This window comes from Lepisosteus platostomus, unplaced genomic scaffold (genome assembly GCF_059453375.1).
Source record: "Lepisosteus platostomus isolate fLepPlt1 unplaced genomic scaffold, fLepPlt1.hap1 Scaffold_99_H1, whole genome shotgun sequence".
NCBI classification, from domain to species: domain Eukaryota; kingdom Metazoa; phylum Chordata; class Actinopteri; order Semionotiformes; family Lepisosteidae; genus Lepisosteus; species Lepisosteus platostomus.
In genome coordinates, this window is record NW_028291711.1 from 105,640 (window position 1) to 120,037 (window position 14,398).

Below are 14,398 nucleotides of genomic sequence, written 5' to 3' on the forward strand. Positions count from 1 at the left end.
GACAGCATCCACAGCAACAACAGCTCAGGTCTCTGCACAGAAGCTAAGCTGCCCTCATCTCCTCTGCTCTGCGGCTCCTGCGGAGTGGAGTCCCGCCTGGAGCCGTGTTTGCAGGCGGCGGCTCCCCGCGCCCTGTCTGTGCGTCGTGTCCAAGAGCTCCTGGGAGGAAGAGAGAGCCCTCCCACTCGGGGGCTTTTCCACGGTCTGTGTGAGGAGGGGCGGGTGTGTCCAGTAGCTTATCGAGCGGAAGCCTGGGGCGGCGGAGAGCTGTGATCGTGCAGACCTTGAGGTGTCACCTCTTTGTCTGCTTTCCCGCTCCCCCTCCGCCCAAGCTCTGCTCCAAAGTAGCTCGGCAACCCCTCACACCTGCACGTGTCACAACCTAAGGTGCGGTCATGAGACACCCATGGGGTGTCGTTCTGTTCTTGCTAATTGTTTCCTGCCCGTCGCAGGCAGGAGTCCATGCGAGGAAGATGCGCTGGACAGAGCTCAGGGGGCGCAGCTGGGTGGCTTTCCTTCTGAGTGACGTTCCTGCAACACTCTCCCGCTACTCTTGGTGCGCTCATTCCACAACACAGGAAGGCGGAGCAGGTGTCTGTGGGCTTTGCGCACCGCCGAAATAGCTCAGTTGGGACAGCGTTAGACTGAAGATCTAAAGGTCCCTGGTTCGATCCCGGGTTTCGGCATATTGTTTCATCGCGCCCTTTGTTCCTCTCTCCAGCGCCACCTGCCTAAAGTGACGCGTCCCTTTCTCAGCCCGAAACGCAAGCGAGACACCAGCAGCGGTCCCTGCAGGTTTCCGTAGTGTAGCGGCTATCACGTTCGCCTAACACGCGAAAGGTCCCCGGTTCGAGACCGGGCGGAAACAGCCCTGTTTTGCACGCTCCTGTACTTCACAGAGGTCTTGAGCGACCGGTCATTTGTTCCCAATGTATTTCCGGTGCCTTCGTGCACTCTTGTACCAAACGCACGTTCCTTCTGTACGCGGAGCTGATCATTTGCAATTGGGCTGTGCCGACAGACCAGGACGAGCTCTGTCGGCTCAAAAGCAGCGCAGGACCTGCAAGAACAACAGAAAGATTAGCATCCAGCGGGGGCCTCTTAGTGAGCCCAAGAGCTCATCAAGAATCAGCTCCAGCAACAGGGCTGGGCGCATTGTTCCATTCTCCGCCCACTCTCGGTGTAAACAAGTCCCTCCTGGTCTCTGCTTGAAATGCACTTTCCTGCGTTTGCTTTGGTGTAACTGGCTTCCCCTGCATGGGCGAATGTGAAGAAGATCCTTAGTAAGTCATTGAAGAAAACCGAGAAGAGGTCGGAGTGGCCTCTGTCGTTCATGAACGATCCAGTCAGGCAGTACTCCTCTGTAAAGCGCCGTTCGTTCACATCGATTGGCTTTTTTTTGCCTTCATTCGTGCGAGTAGTAAAAGCAGACGCCCCTATTCTGCCGTGAACCGGATTCGAACCGGGGTTGTTGCGGCCACAACGCAAAGTACTGACCACTATACGATCACAGCGAGTTACCGAGACACACGCGGCAGGGCGGAAAGGGCTGTGCTCTCTTCGTGTGACATAATTCGGAAAAGTCCTGACGTTGCATTTCAACTGAGCCCCAGTATACATCGACCCTTCGACACTCTGAGTGACAACTCTCTTGCGTGTTTTCTCATATTTATGTAGTTTGCTTGCATGATGCCGGGAACAGCATGGTTGTTCGCTGCCATATAGTCTAGCGGTTAGGGTTCCTGGTTTTCACCCAGGCGGTTCGACTCGGTTTTGCCTCCTGCTTTCCAAAAGATCAGCACCGTGTACGAAAGAGCCGCATTAAAACTACTCGAACGTGCAAAACGTGCAAGAAGAGGGGGCGCTTGTTTCCAACCGAAACTTCTCGCGTGTGAGACGAGCTGATCATCGCTGTGGGAGGGTTACTCTGGTAGACAGGGCTGACCTTCGGCAATAGGATTTATAGTCTCCAAGATGATATTTGCACTTTCTGGAGAGGCGATTTTCTCCACTTCAGTAGCCCGATTTCGTCGATTGCGTGGAGAGGGCTGTAGAATGTGGCGCCGCCTTTCCTGCTCCGTCCATGACAGGCGTGCTGGTCTCTGGAGAGAGAGCACGGTCCATCAGCGCACTCCAATAAAGGCACTGGAAGCAGCTAAATCGCATTGGCGAAGCTCAGCGCTGGGCCGCTGGGCACATCTTACCACCGTTTCTGTAGTGTAGTGGTTATCACATTCGCCTCACACGCGAAAGGTCCCCGGTTCGAAACCGGGCGGAAACAGACATCTTTTGTCGCAAGGCACAAAAGGGGATTGGGGATTCGCCTAGCGCTGTGATCGAACAGACCCACTGGACCCACCTCTTAGTGTGGCGGGATCTGCACAGTGCATGTCACAGCGCATCCTGCTTTCACTTCAAGGCGCGTCCTGATGCACCCCAGTCTCCCGCGTGACAGGTGGGGACAGGTGACAGGTCCTATACTAACGAGGAAGACATCGCTCTCTCCGACCCCCGGCATCGTGTCCCGACCCACCGTGCTGGAAGCCGACGCGTGCTGTGATTCCTTTACGGAGCAGAAATGACAACCGAGGAGCCGAGAGATCATTTCAGCATTTCGCGTCTGAACGGAAAACACAAACGACCAACTCGGAATGACTTGCCTTTGACGCTTCTCAAAGCGTTCTATGTGCATCGAACAGACCCACTCACCTCTTAGTGTGGCGGGATCTGCACAGCGCATGTCGCAGCGCTTCCTGCTTTCACTTCAATGTGCTTCCTGATGTCGAGTCGACTGCCGTGCGGAGGCTCTGAAAGCGAGAGCAATGAAAAGGTGCACGACGCTGTGAAAGAAAACAGAGAAGTGAAAGGCAGTCATTTCTCTAAGGAGGTGAAAGAAAAGCTACTCCCCGTCGGGGAATCGAACCCCGGTCTCCCGCGTGACAGGCGGGGATACTTGCCACTATACTAACGAGGAAGACATCGCTCTCTCCAACCCCCGGCATCGTGTCCCGACCCAGCATGCTGGAAGCCGACGCGTGCTGTGATCCCTTTATGGAGCAGAAATGACAACCGAGGAGCCGAGAGATCATGTCAGCATTTCGCGTCTGAACGGAAAACACAAACGACCAACTCGGAATGACTTGCCTTTGACGCTTTTCAAAGCGTTCTTTGTGCACGACGACTGCGCCGCCTAGCAGATACAAAGGGGTTGTACAACTTTGAACTAGCAAATGGAAGAGGGCTAAGCCCCCTCTCTTTTAGCCCAGGTTCGATCTGTCTCCCAGAATCACCAAGGCGCACACACACACACACACACCCGTGCCGTTGAAGTGCTCTGCTTCATTTCTAAGGGCAACTCAACATTCACTCCTACCCCGAGTGCAGAAAAGACAGCATCCACAGCAACAACAGCTCAGGTCTCTGCACAGGAGCTAAGCTGCCCTCATCTCCTCTGCTCTGCGGCTCCTGCGGAGTGGAGACCTGCCTGGAGCCGTGTTTGCAGGCGGCGGCTCCCCGCGCCCTGTCTGGGCGTCGTGTCAAAGAGCTCCTGGGAGGAAGAGAGAGCCCTCCCACTCGGGGGCTTTTCCACGGTCTGTGTGAGGAGGGGCGGGTGTGTCCAGTAGCTTATCGAGCGGAAGCCTGGGGCGGCGGAGAGCTGTGATCGTGCAGACCTTGAGGTGTCACCTCTTTGTCTGCTTTCCCGCCCCCCCTCCGCCCAAGCTCTGCTCCAAAGTAGCCCGGCAACCCCTCACACCTGCACGTGTCACAACCTAAGGTGCGGTCATGAGACACCCATGGGGTGTCGTTCTGTTCTTGCTAATTGTTTCCTGCCCGTCGCAGGCAGGAGTCCATGCGAGGAAGATGCGCTGGACAGAGCTCAGAGGGCGCAGCTGGGTGGCTTTCCTTCTGAGTGACGTTCCTGCAACACTCTCCCGCTACTCTTGGTGCGCTCATGCCACAACACAGGAAGGCTGGAGCAGGTGGCTGTGGGCTTTGCGCACTGCCGAAATAGCTCAGTTGGGAGAGCGTTAGACTGAAGATCTAAAGGTCCCTGGTTCGATCCCGGGTTTCGGCATTTTGTTTCATCGCGACCTTTGTTCCTCTCTCCAGCGCCCCCTTCCTAAAGTGACGCGTCCCTTTCTCAGCCCGAAACGCAAGCGAGACACCAGCAGCAGTCCCTACAGGTTTCCGTAGTGTAGCGGCTATCACGTTCGCCTAACACGCGAAAGGTCCCCGGTTTGAGACCGGGCGGAAACGGCCTCGTTTTGCACGCTCCTGTACTTCACAGAGGTCTTGAGCGACCGGTCATTTGTTCCCAATGTATTTCCGGTGCCTTCGTGCACTCTTGTACCAAACGCACGTTCCTTCTGTACGCGGAGCCGATCATTTGCAATTGGGCTGTGCCGACAGACCAGGTCGAGCTCTGTCGGCTCAAAAGCAGCGCAGGACCTGCAAGAACAACAGAAAGATTAGCATCCAGCGGGGGCCTCTTAGTGAGCCCAAGAGCTCATCAAGAATCGGCTCCAGCAACAGGGCTGGGCGCATTGTTCCATTCTCCGCCCACTCTCGGTGTAAACAAGTCCCTCCTGGTCTCTGCTTGAAATGCACTTTCCTGCGTTTGCTTTGGTGTAACTGGCTTCCCCTGCATGGGCGAATGTGAAGAAGATCCTTAGTAAGTCATTGAAGAAAACCGAGAAGAGGTCGGAGTGGCCTCTGTCGTTCATCAACGATCCAGTCAGGCAGTACTCCTCTGTAAAGCGCCGTTCGTTCACGTCGATTGGCTTTTTTTTGCCTTCATTCGTGCGAGTAGTAAAAGCAGACGCCCCTATTCTGCAGTGACCCGGATTCGAACCGGGGTTGTTGCGGCCACAACGCAAAGTACTGACCACTATACGATCACAGCGAGTTACCGAGACACACGCGGCAGGGCGGAAAGGGCTGTGCTCTCTTCGTGTGACATAATTCGGAAAAGTCCTGACGTTGCATTTCAACTGAGCCCCAGTATACATCGACCCTTCGACACTCTGAGTGACAACTCTCTTGCGTGTTTTCTCATATTTATGTAGTTTGCTTGCATGATGCCGGTGAAGTGGAAATCTAATAAGTAAATTGATTCTTAAAAATGTAGAGAGCTTTGAAAAAATATATTGGTGCTTTTAGATAATATATTTCAAGGATGTAACTGCTGTGCTACAGTGCGTGCAGAATTTTAGAAAACAGTTTGTCAACAAAGTACACTGTTTAGGTTAGTTTAGAAGACAATGTACCAAAACAATATATGCTGTCTGGGTCATTAGAATTAGCTGAAAGTAACTGATAAGCTTTGAATAACAAATCTAGTTTTTCTTCTCTCGCTCTATGATGTAATCTGTTTTCTCTTAGAGAAAGGGGAAGTTTTAGAAGGGACCAAGTGCTGAACTTTTTTACAGCGCAACGTCTTATAAAAACCCTGTACTGCTTGTAACAAATTGAGTCTCTGGTTGCACTTTGCAGGGCTCCCAATATTGCAATATTGAAATAAAGACCTTACTCAGGTGAGAACTCTCTCTTGTGGCTTCCTTGATAGTTATATTTCCATGACAATTTGAGGGCTCGTCCGGGATCACAAACCTGAGCGCGACCGGCTGCTGAAACTCCATCCGGACCCGGACAATTTTAGCAAATTGGACGAACCTCGGAGGATAAACTGTTTATCCTTCCAGAGACGCGTCTGGAGAATTGGCAGCTGTCTGACGTCAGTAAGTGATCCTTTAAAATTAATAGTTATATTTCCATGACAAGAGAAAAACCATCAACACCCCTACCACCTCCACCAATCCTAACCTTGTTTTTACTATACCCTCTGACCTTTCCCTTTCACCCCTTTGCATCCTCAGCTAACATATTTTAAAATTACAATAGACTGTATAGTATTTATGTTTAAAATTAAGGTAAATATGTCAAAATATCAAAATCCAACTGCACAGTGCTATTGTAAGAATGCTTGTCAAGTTCTCAAACAAACCTGCATTGTATTTTTAAAATATTTCAGCAGAGGATTCTGGATAACTGGAGTATAAATGAAGATTCGACGATAATTTTTTTTGAGTGAATATGGTTTTCTGGGGAGTTGCAATGTTGGGCATTATTGGACATTTCCCGGTGACCCTGACACGTGTTAAACACTCGCATTTCCTGCAAATATTAAAATGGTTAAGGTTTCGCTGAGAAATCCAATCGACTGAAGACAATGTTTATATTGCAAAAGAACCCCGTCCCTGGGTGGACTCGAACCACCAACCTTTCGGTTAACAGCCGAACGCGCTCACCGACTGGTAAGGTCATTTCTCGAATCACAAGTTTTCGGTTAAAAAAAAATCTCTTCCCGTTTATTTTGCCAGCCTGTAATATTTCTTCTGCACTGATAACCAAGAATTGAATTTCATTTTTCGCAAGCTGTGTGAATTTCATCAAAAACAAGTTTTCCAGAAAGGAAATGAACACATGCATTTAACGAAATCAAGCCCTTTGTGATTGCCCGAAATGATACGTTCTGTACTACAAGATAGGAAGAAAGACACGGCTGGGATTTGAATCTCGGTTCTTTTGTTTAATAGAGAAGCGCTTTAACCAACTAGGCTACAGTGACAGGGTACCCATCACCTTTTACAGCCGCTTGGACACACCGCTCTGAGACATCTGCGTTCAGTAAGCGCTGAACCTGCGCTCAGAGCAAATTGCCTCTTTTACATAGCAGCCCCGACACTGAGAAACGAAGAGAACTGGCTTTTATCTGCCATTTTCATGTCCAATGCGTTTGACATCTCCCAAGGGCGACAGAGTTCTTTTGCGACACTATTTCTTCTTCTTTTTTATTTCTGTACGCTTTGATAAAAAACGAGAAATCGTGCAACGGAAAAATATCTTTTTTTCATAGAGAAAACGTGCACCAGGAAATGTTGTGTTGAGAAGAAATGATTTAACATGATACGTGACCTAATTTATCGGAGCAATTGCTCGACCAGCAAGATCTGGAGAGGTTGGAGAGTCTGGTGGATATGATAATTATACGGTGTTGTGGAAGAAAACAGTCTTTCTTTGAATTCTCAGTCAATCGGAATTTCAGTGCGAAACATAAACCCCTTGTCTGATTTAAAGAGATTATATTTTAAAACTCATAAAAAATCAGAAAACACATGTTTCTCACTTTGAAATTTTAGACGGAGCGGTGCATGACTAGTAGCGGCGCTGAGCACACTTTGGGGGAATTCAGGTCATGTGAAATGCCAGCGGTTTAATAAACAACGCGTCTGATTCCGGATCATAAGATTGTAGATTCGACCTATACCTGGTTCGTGTAAATTTTATTCAAGCTCCTCAGTAATAGATGTATATTATGTAATGAACCGCACCTGAAAGCAAACGTTGGGTCTGTTTCCTTTGTTTTCCAGCATGAAATAGCAAATCGTTACAAAAAGCACCTGCTAATGTCCAATAGCGGGTTTTGTTTTCAAATTACAGTTTCAGGCTTCAGACACTTTTTAATAAAACAAAAGTGTCCGGAAACTCATTAACTTTCAGGTTTGCTTGAACCTGTATTAAAAAAAGTTATCTGAAACTTCCGGGATTCCATTATCTGATGTAGCTGTCTCTAAAGTTGGACGTGATGTTAAGCAGATGTGAACTGTGCCTTTTCTCTTAAAAAAAAAACAAAGTTCTTTTTTCCCCTCCACTCCAATGCTGGAGACTGTAAGCCTGTGTGAGCTCCACACTGCGTGTCCTGTACTGCTCTATTTTGTTTTGATTATCTATGTGGTGTACAGATAGAACTCAACTGCATGGGGTGAATTCCGTGTTCAGGACCAGCAGAACCTGAAAAAGTAACAGCTGACCTCGACATGATTTGAACACGCAGCCTTCTGATCTGGAGTCAGGCGCGCTACCGTTGCGCCACGAAGTCACGGTTGTCAGAGCTGTTGAATTTCCCAAAGGAGACAAATCAGCTTCACAAAAAAAAAAATCTCCTGTGAAGAGCGCAGCTCTCCGAAGAGAGTCTCTTCTTCACAGACCACATTTTATTCTTCCTGCGCAGCTCTTGTGCAGGTGTTGTTCTCAATTACAGATCCAGGAACACTGATTTTTTTTCTATTTTTTTTTTAATTAAGTACCCCATGGTGCAACGGTAGCACGTCTGACTCTAAATCCCCAAGTTCATTTTCAAAGTATATCGGAGTCAACTGATACTGATCAGGTTCTGCTGCTACTGAACCCGCAGTCTTCACCTTAAGGTTCAATTCCTCAAGACTTTTGACCTTATATGTCCATCCCTTCTCGTCAAAACTCGTATTTTCACAGAGTACCCTTCAGAAATCGCAGTATACAATGAAAAAACTCCAGTAGATCTCGGCCGCTGTTGGTGATTTTCCTTTAAAAATAAATGAATCTCTGGAAATTTTACGGAGTGTATCACTTTCACTGAGACCGAGAAGTGTTAAGCTGTACATGAGTCTTTGTGGTTCGGTTGTTAACCAAAAGGGTGGTGGTTTGAGCCCTCCCAGGGACACTATGAGCCTTTTAATGTACACACCCGTCTCACTTTATCTCCACGGCCGGTCTTGTACCGCAATCAAATACAGAGCCCGTAGGAGGCAGTAAGCTCGCATATATAGCTCACTGTGTATATAATGAAGAAGCAGAGGTTAGTTTCTCATCTGCGCGTTACAGAGCCTTACGCAACTCGTACTGTACCAACAGTTAGGGTTTGATCCCTGCACGGGCTATTAGTTGAAAAGCCATTGTAAATGACGTGTAAGAGATTTATAGATACTGTAGATCAGTAGTTCTCAAACTGTGGTACGCGTACCGGCAGTGGTACGTGGAATGCCACCAGGTGGTACGCCAAATGACCCTGGAACTGTGTAGTGTGCACTGAAAAATCGGGACGGGTTTTCATATTTTGTATTTTAATACTTGTCGAATACGCAGGCTACATACTACGATACAGTGCGTGCTAATACTTCAGTGGACACAAGAGATACTCTGTAATTCTATACCACTCTATAGGAATGCGTGCTACGGATGCAAGTGACCAATTGTATTTAAAAAAAGCTATTGTATCTCCAGCAAATAGGGAGAAAGGAGAATTAGCGTGATTTTGGAACAATGCCAACATTGTAAACACAGGAATGCATAGAAATACGTGCTACGAACGCAGGCAATCTTGTGAGCACACGAAAGCGTGATAGAAAAATATTTAAGAACTGTTCGAATTTGAGAAAAATACACCGAGCGTCTCTGTGTTTCGCTCCCATGCGCATGAAATAAAAACTTTAAATAAATACGGAAATAAAAACGGAAACGCGGAAAAAGCTTGCGGATTGCTAAAGCAGGTAAGCTACACTATTTTTGAAGAACCTTATTTACAGTTGGCAAAAGAGCTGACACATATTATGTGTGGAAAAAAAGCTGCTAAACAGCTCAACCTGCTGCCCCCCTCCCCCTGAAAGACACAGTCATTTATAGAATTATTGAAATGAAGGATTATATCAAAAGTACACTGATAGAGCGCGTTAAGATGAGCAGATGTTTTTCACTGCAATTAGATGAGTCTGTAGTCGATTTGGCCAATTTGCTCGTTTACGTTAGATTCGAGTTTGAGGGTATGCCTCATGAAGACTTTCTGTTCTGTAAACCGCTACCAACAGGAACTACAGGAGAGCACATATTTCAGCTTCTGAATGAATTTATCGAAGAGAATGACCTCGACTTGATAAAATGCATCTGAGTTTGTACCATTGTTCTCCAAGAAGGAAAGCTGTTTAACACTGACGTCACTCCTTTTTATTTAACCCAGATTGTGAAGACAACTCCACCCTATCAAAGGAAAATGTTGCACAAAAGTTGGAAAGCACACTCTGAATCCATCTGTACTGTATATTTGATTTCCGCGATCCGTTCAAGGCTGCTTGGTGCTTCGCAAGCAAGTCATGTTCAGGGAAGAAACTCAGCTTAGAGAACTACTGGTGCATTTTCACTCATTGAATTTGATCTTTGTACTCTCTTTACATTCTCAGCTATAATATTTCAAAATTACAGTTCGGATTTGTTGGAAAACTTCACAGGCATTATTAAGTTAGGACTGTACAATTGTATTTTAATATCTTGGTATATTTACCTTCATTTTAATATGGATGTAACCATAAATGTTGTACTTTTGTCGTACATTTTAACTGAGGACGCACGACGACTATTATACCTTGTGATACATGCAAGACATCTGTAAACGAAGATGTAATTAGTCAAATTGGCAATTAACAGAAAACCACAATTGTATAATATTATTTCTCTATGTCGATGATCAGTTGAAGGATTTGAAGAAACTATATATTATTCCTCGATATCGATGATCAGTTGAAGGATTTGAAGAAACAGCAGTGATAGCAGGTGATTTTGGTTTTGAACCCATCTTTACACCTCAATAATCCATTTGTCCTCGAAAAAAGAAAAGACAGGCATGTTTTGAGTCTCATAATGATCATCTTCTCGATCCAAAGAAACATATAAATTTGATTCCTTCCGTAGTATTTTGGATTTTCTTACGAAGATCTCACGAAGTATTGCCAGGATCTATATTTAGCGTTCGGTAGCGATAACACTGCTGATATTGATTGAGTAGAAATCTATGATGTATTGACAACTTTATCTGAAGTGAGAAGTCCTAGAACGCTGTCTATGAAGTGTTAGGATTCATACCAAGATATACTTTTTGTTTTCAACCCAAAATGCTGCTATTGCATTACACATTATATGAACATTACCAGTTTTGGTAGCTTCTCTGCATGATTTTTCAAAACTGAAACTAAATACAAAATTATTTAAGATCAACCATGACAAAAAAATTATAAATCAGGACTAATATTAATATCAACTGATGTTACTACAGAAAAAAAGATTTAACTGAAATATTAATAAGACTATGCAAGCCTAAAAAGTAGAACAATTCAATTTATATAACTTTTTTTTTTTAGAAATGGGCTCACACACCGGAAGACACTAACGTTTCTCTTCGTTAGAGTATGTGAATAACAGTTTAACCCAAAATATTTGGAGTCCAGAGGGAGGACTTGCTCGCTGAATGATCTCTCAAGAAATCCCTGGTGAGATTCAACAGGTGTTTTCTTCAACAGCCACTAAAAGTCTGATGACCTTCTCTGGATTTCCTGAATATGACGTAAAATTAGTTCAAATCATTTGGTAGTTAACACAATGAAATGCTTTGGAGGTACATTTAAAACAGCAGAGCAAGACTGTAGCACTTCGTGTGTGACTGAACTTAATTGTGTAAACCTGGCTCTCTATGAACACGAGCAAAGAGTTCTTACTCAACAGAAGATTGCGATGTGAGCACAATAATATAAGACATCTGGAGACACCAGAGATTGAACTCAGGACTTCATACATGAAAAGCATGCACTCTACCACTGAGCTACATCCCCTATTGCACTGATGGTGGAACTGACTTAAAGATGTGCATATGTTTACTGACCACAATCCACCCTTCATGAATAATTGAAATGAATAATTTATTTTTATATCCAGTCACATGGGCGACGGTGGTTGATTCTTCAATGGGGGAGTGCGTTTTTCTACCTCCTTACTCGACTGTCTTTCAATTATGTTTTCTTTGAAACCTTTTTGCATCTTTTAAGTGCTTGCAATTAAATTACGCATAGAAAAACAGCAGTACAGTTGATGTTCATGGACTGATGCACACAACTCCAGTGATAAAGCCCTTTTGTAAATATTGTAGAAGAATGTTAAAGGGCGAAACAACGCTCCAACCACGTGAATGGTAACAAGAAGGATCGTGTTCTTATTTAATATGTGCTTTTGAATTGCCTAGTCAATACACACAGGCTTTAGAGATGGACAAATAATTGAGTGAATCAAATTAGTTTTTGTTGGTCGTCTGTGTCTTCATAACTTTGTAGGTGAGAGAGAGGATTGCGAAAATGTGCAGGTGCTTCTCAGAAGTGCGTTGGTGGTATAGGTTCCTTCAAATAACTGAGCCAGTGCATCCCAAATCTTTTCAAGATGATCTGTGATCTGGTAACACATCTCCTGAAACTAACATTCGAGGTAGGAAGTGTGCTCTTAAACACCAAAACACTCAAAAAGGCAGATCTCTGTACACAAGACGGTAGTGCGATATTAGAATTTCAGAGTTCTTGACGGATTCAGGCTCCTTCTCAGAGGTCCTTGCTCGCCAAATAACTTTGCATCTGAGGAAGAGCACCACGGAAAAAACCCAAATCAACAAGAGAGCGCGTTGGTTGCTCTTGCTCTTAATGCAAGGAGCTGTTTTTTTTTCCTCGCAATAATAATTATTAACCAGAAACAGCAGCACAGGTAGGTCGCATTTGTGATTATGTCACTTCTCTGCTTCAGCAAGGTCAATAAAAGACTCTGAAAGTAGTAAAGCAAAACTGAACTCAAAATCATATTAGGAATTCTGAGCGATATCTCCATACAGGTATTCCAATAAGAACGTTAAAATATTTGAATATCATCTCTCTGTAGATTGCGCTGCTTTTTACCCAGAGTAAAACTATTGGATTGAAGGAATGCTAACCGCTGGGTTAAAATGTATAGTTGTTATTTGGAGAAATCTGTAAACTCGTGATCGACAGTGCTGATTATTTTCCGGAGACGGAGCACCGATGACCTATCCGAGCTAATTGATAAAGCTCACCCAGTGGATACTCTAGCAGAACGTCAAAGAACATTCACCTTTGTATCCAAAGAAACCACAGGAACAACATCAGGAAGCACAATCAATTCCCCTTTTAAATCTTTCCTGTAAGGTATGCTATGTGAATTCATGAAGTTAATCCTCTGATCTCTTTTGATCACGAACAAAGTACTTCTGATGGAGCGCTTTGTTCAAAGATTTAATTAGCTTTACCCCTGCCAACAATTCGGCGTGAAGAATTAAAAGTTTCACAGACAAAAGCAGCTCACCACCACAGCCAATATTAAATGTACTGTACTTGCCGGTACACTATCATGTGCACTGCCTCAAAAGTGATCTTGGCAGATGTTGTTCCCTACATAAAGCTGAACGTACCAAAGAGAATTTCTGTTGAGAAAACAAAATATTTTTTCTGCCTTGATGTTAAGCCTGTCTTTTAGAAAGTCTATCTCTTAACACCTCCTGCAGCCTAACAAAAAGCACTTTTACTGATCGTATTGCAGGTCTTAAAACACTAACATTTGGCAGCGGTGGGATTCGAACCCACGCCCCCAGAGAGACTGGAGCCTAAATCCAGCGCCTTAGACCGCTCGGCCACGCTACCTTCCTCCATGTCCATCTTCCTCACATTGCTGGCTTGGACTGGGGGGCTTCAGCTCTTGTCGTCGGATCTAATGATATCATGACATGTGGAAGTGACTGCACCTTCACCTTCCGAGATGCTTTCAATAGCACAAACGCTACTTTCACCGGCACAAACATAGCAATAACGAAGGAGGTGGGTTTCATCCTTTGTGCTGTTTGTAGGGGCGCAACTCTACGTCGATCTACTGACTTGAAGAGCAAAAATCAAAATCCTCTCCTACTACTATTGCTTTTTTCATAGTTTCTTCAAATCCTTCATTTGAACGTCGATTTTGAAGGATATTGATGATAATACCACATAAATTGTGGTTTTCTTGTGATCGCCAATTTTATTCAAATATCAGCCTTTTTTACGGTTCCTTGCGTGTTTCACAAGGTATAATAGCCCCCCTCGCATCCTCAGCTAACATATTTTAAAATTACAATAGCTTATAAAGCATGCATGTTTACATTTATATTAAAATTAAAGTAAATATACAAGAATACATACAGTACTAACCCAATAATTCTTGTCAGGTTCTCCAACAAATCTGCGTTGTTATTTTAACATGTTTCAGCTGAGGGTGCAAAAGGAGTATAAATGAATTTTCCCGCCAGCCATTCAAAGACCAAATTCCATGAGTGAACATTATTTTCTCAGAAGTTGCCGGCATTGGACTTTGCCGGTGGTATTGAATTATGTCCAAACTGTTGTAGTAGTTCCTTCTTGAAATTCGACACGTGCAAAGCACTCGTAATATCATAGGTGTTAAAGTTCGCTGAGTCTATTCGAGTCATGGTGTGTATCCCTGCCTATCATTGGGAGACAGGTAGCTTTTTTACACTCAGATTCCAATCTTCAATGCTTTGTGTGAGAGCTTACATAACTTTCATTTTCTCACATTTTCTGACGACTGTTCCAAAGGGGCACCCTGTCAATTCCGAATACTTTTCAAAAATCTGCCTGCATGTTTGATTATTGTCATTTCATTTAAAAAAAGTTCAATATTGATCATAACTAAAGAAAATAATGATCATGAACAA

General features: G+C 44.8%; 7 non-coding genes across 7 annotated transcripts; 4 read left to right on the forward strand and 3 right to left on the reverse strand.

The window, feature by feature from the left end:
- The first annotated feature begins 613 nt into the window (after positions 1-613).
- Positions 614-686, forward strand: trnaf-gaa (transfer RNA phenylalanine (anticodon GAA)). The gene has a single exon. It is a non-coding gene; the product is annotated as a tRNA-Phe (tRNA).
- A 109-nt stretch (positions 687-795) lies between these two features.
- trnav-aac (transfer RNA valine (anticodon AAC)) lies at positions 796-868 on the forward strand. Its single transcript has one exon. It is a non-coding gene; the product is annotated as a tRNA-Val (tRNA).
- Positions 869-2,208: 1,340 nt separating this feature from the next.
- trnav-cac (transfer RNA valine (anticodon CAC)) lies at positions 2,209-2,281 on the forward strand. Its single transcript has one exon. It is a non-coding gene; the product is annotated as a tRNA-Val (tRNA).
- A 621-nt stretch (positions 2,282-2,902) lies between these two features.
- Positions 2,903-2,974, reverse strand: trnad-guc (transfer RNA aspartic acid (anticodon GUC)). The gene has a single exon. It is a non-coding gene; the product is annotated as a tRNA-Asp (tRNA).
- Positions 2,975-4,002: 1,028 nt separating this feature from the next.
- Positions 4,003-4,075, forward strand: trnaf-gaa (transfer RNA phenylalanine (anticodon GAA)). Its single transcript has one exon. It is a non-coding gene; the product is annotated as a tRNA-Phe (tRNA).
- A 3,792-nt stretch (positions 4,076-7,867) lies between these two features.
- On the reverse strand, positions 7,868-7,939 carry trnaw-cca (transfer RNA tryptophan (anticodon CCA)). The gene has a single exon. It is a non-coding gene; the product is annotated as a tRNA-Trp (tRNA).
- A 5,313-nt stretch (positions 7,940-13,252) lies between these two features.
- trnal-uag (transfer RNA leucine (anticodon UAG)) lies at positions 13,253-13,334 on the reverse strand. Its single transcript has one exon. It is a non-coding gene; the product is annotated as a tRNA-Leu (tRNA).
- Positions 13,335-14,398: the final 1,064 nt, after the last annotated feature.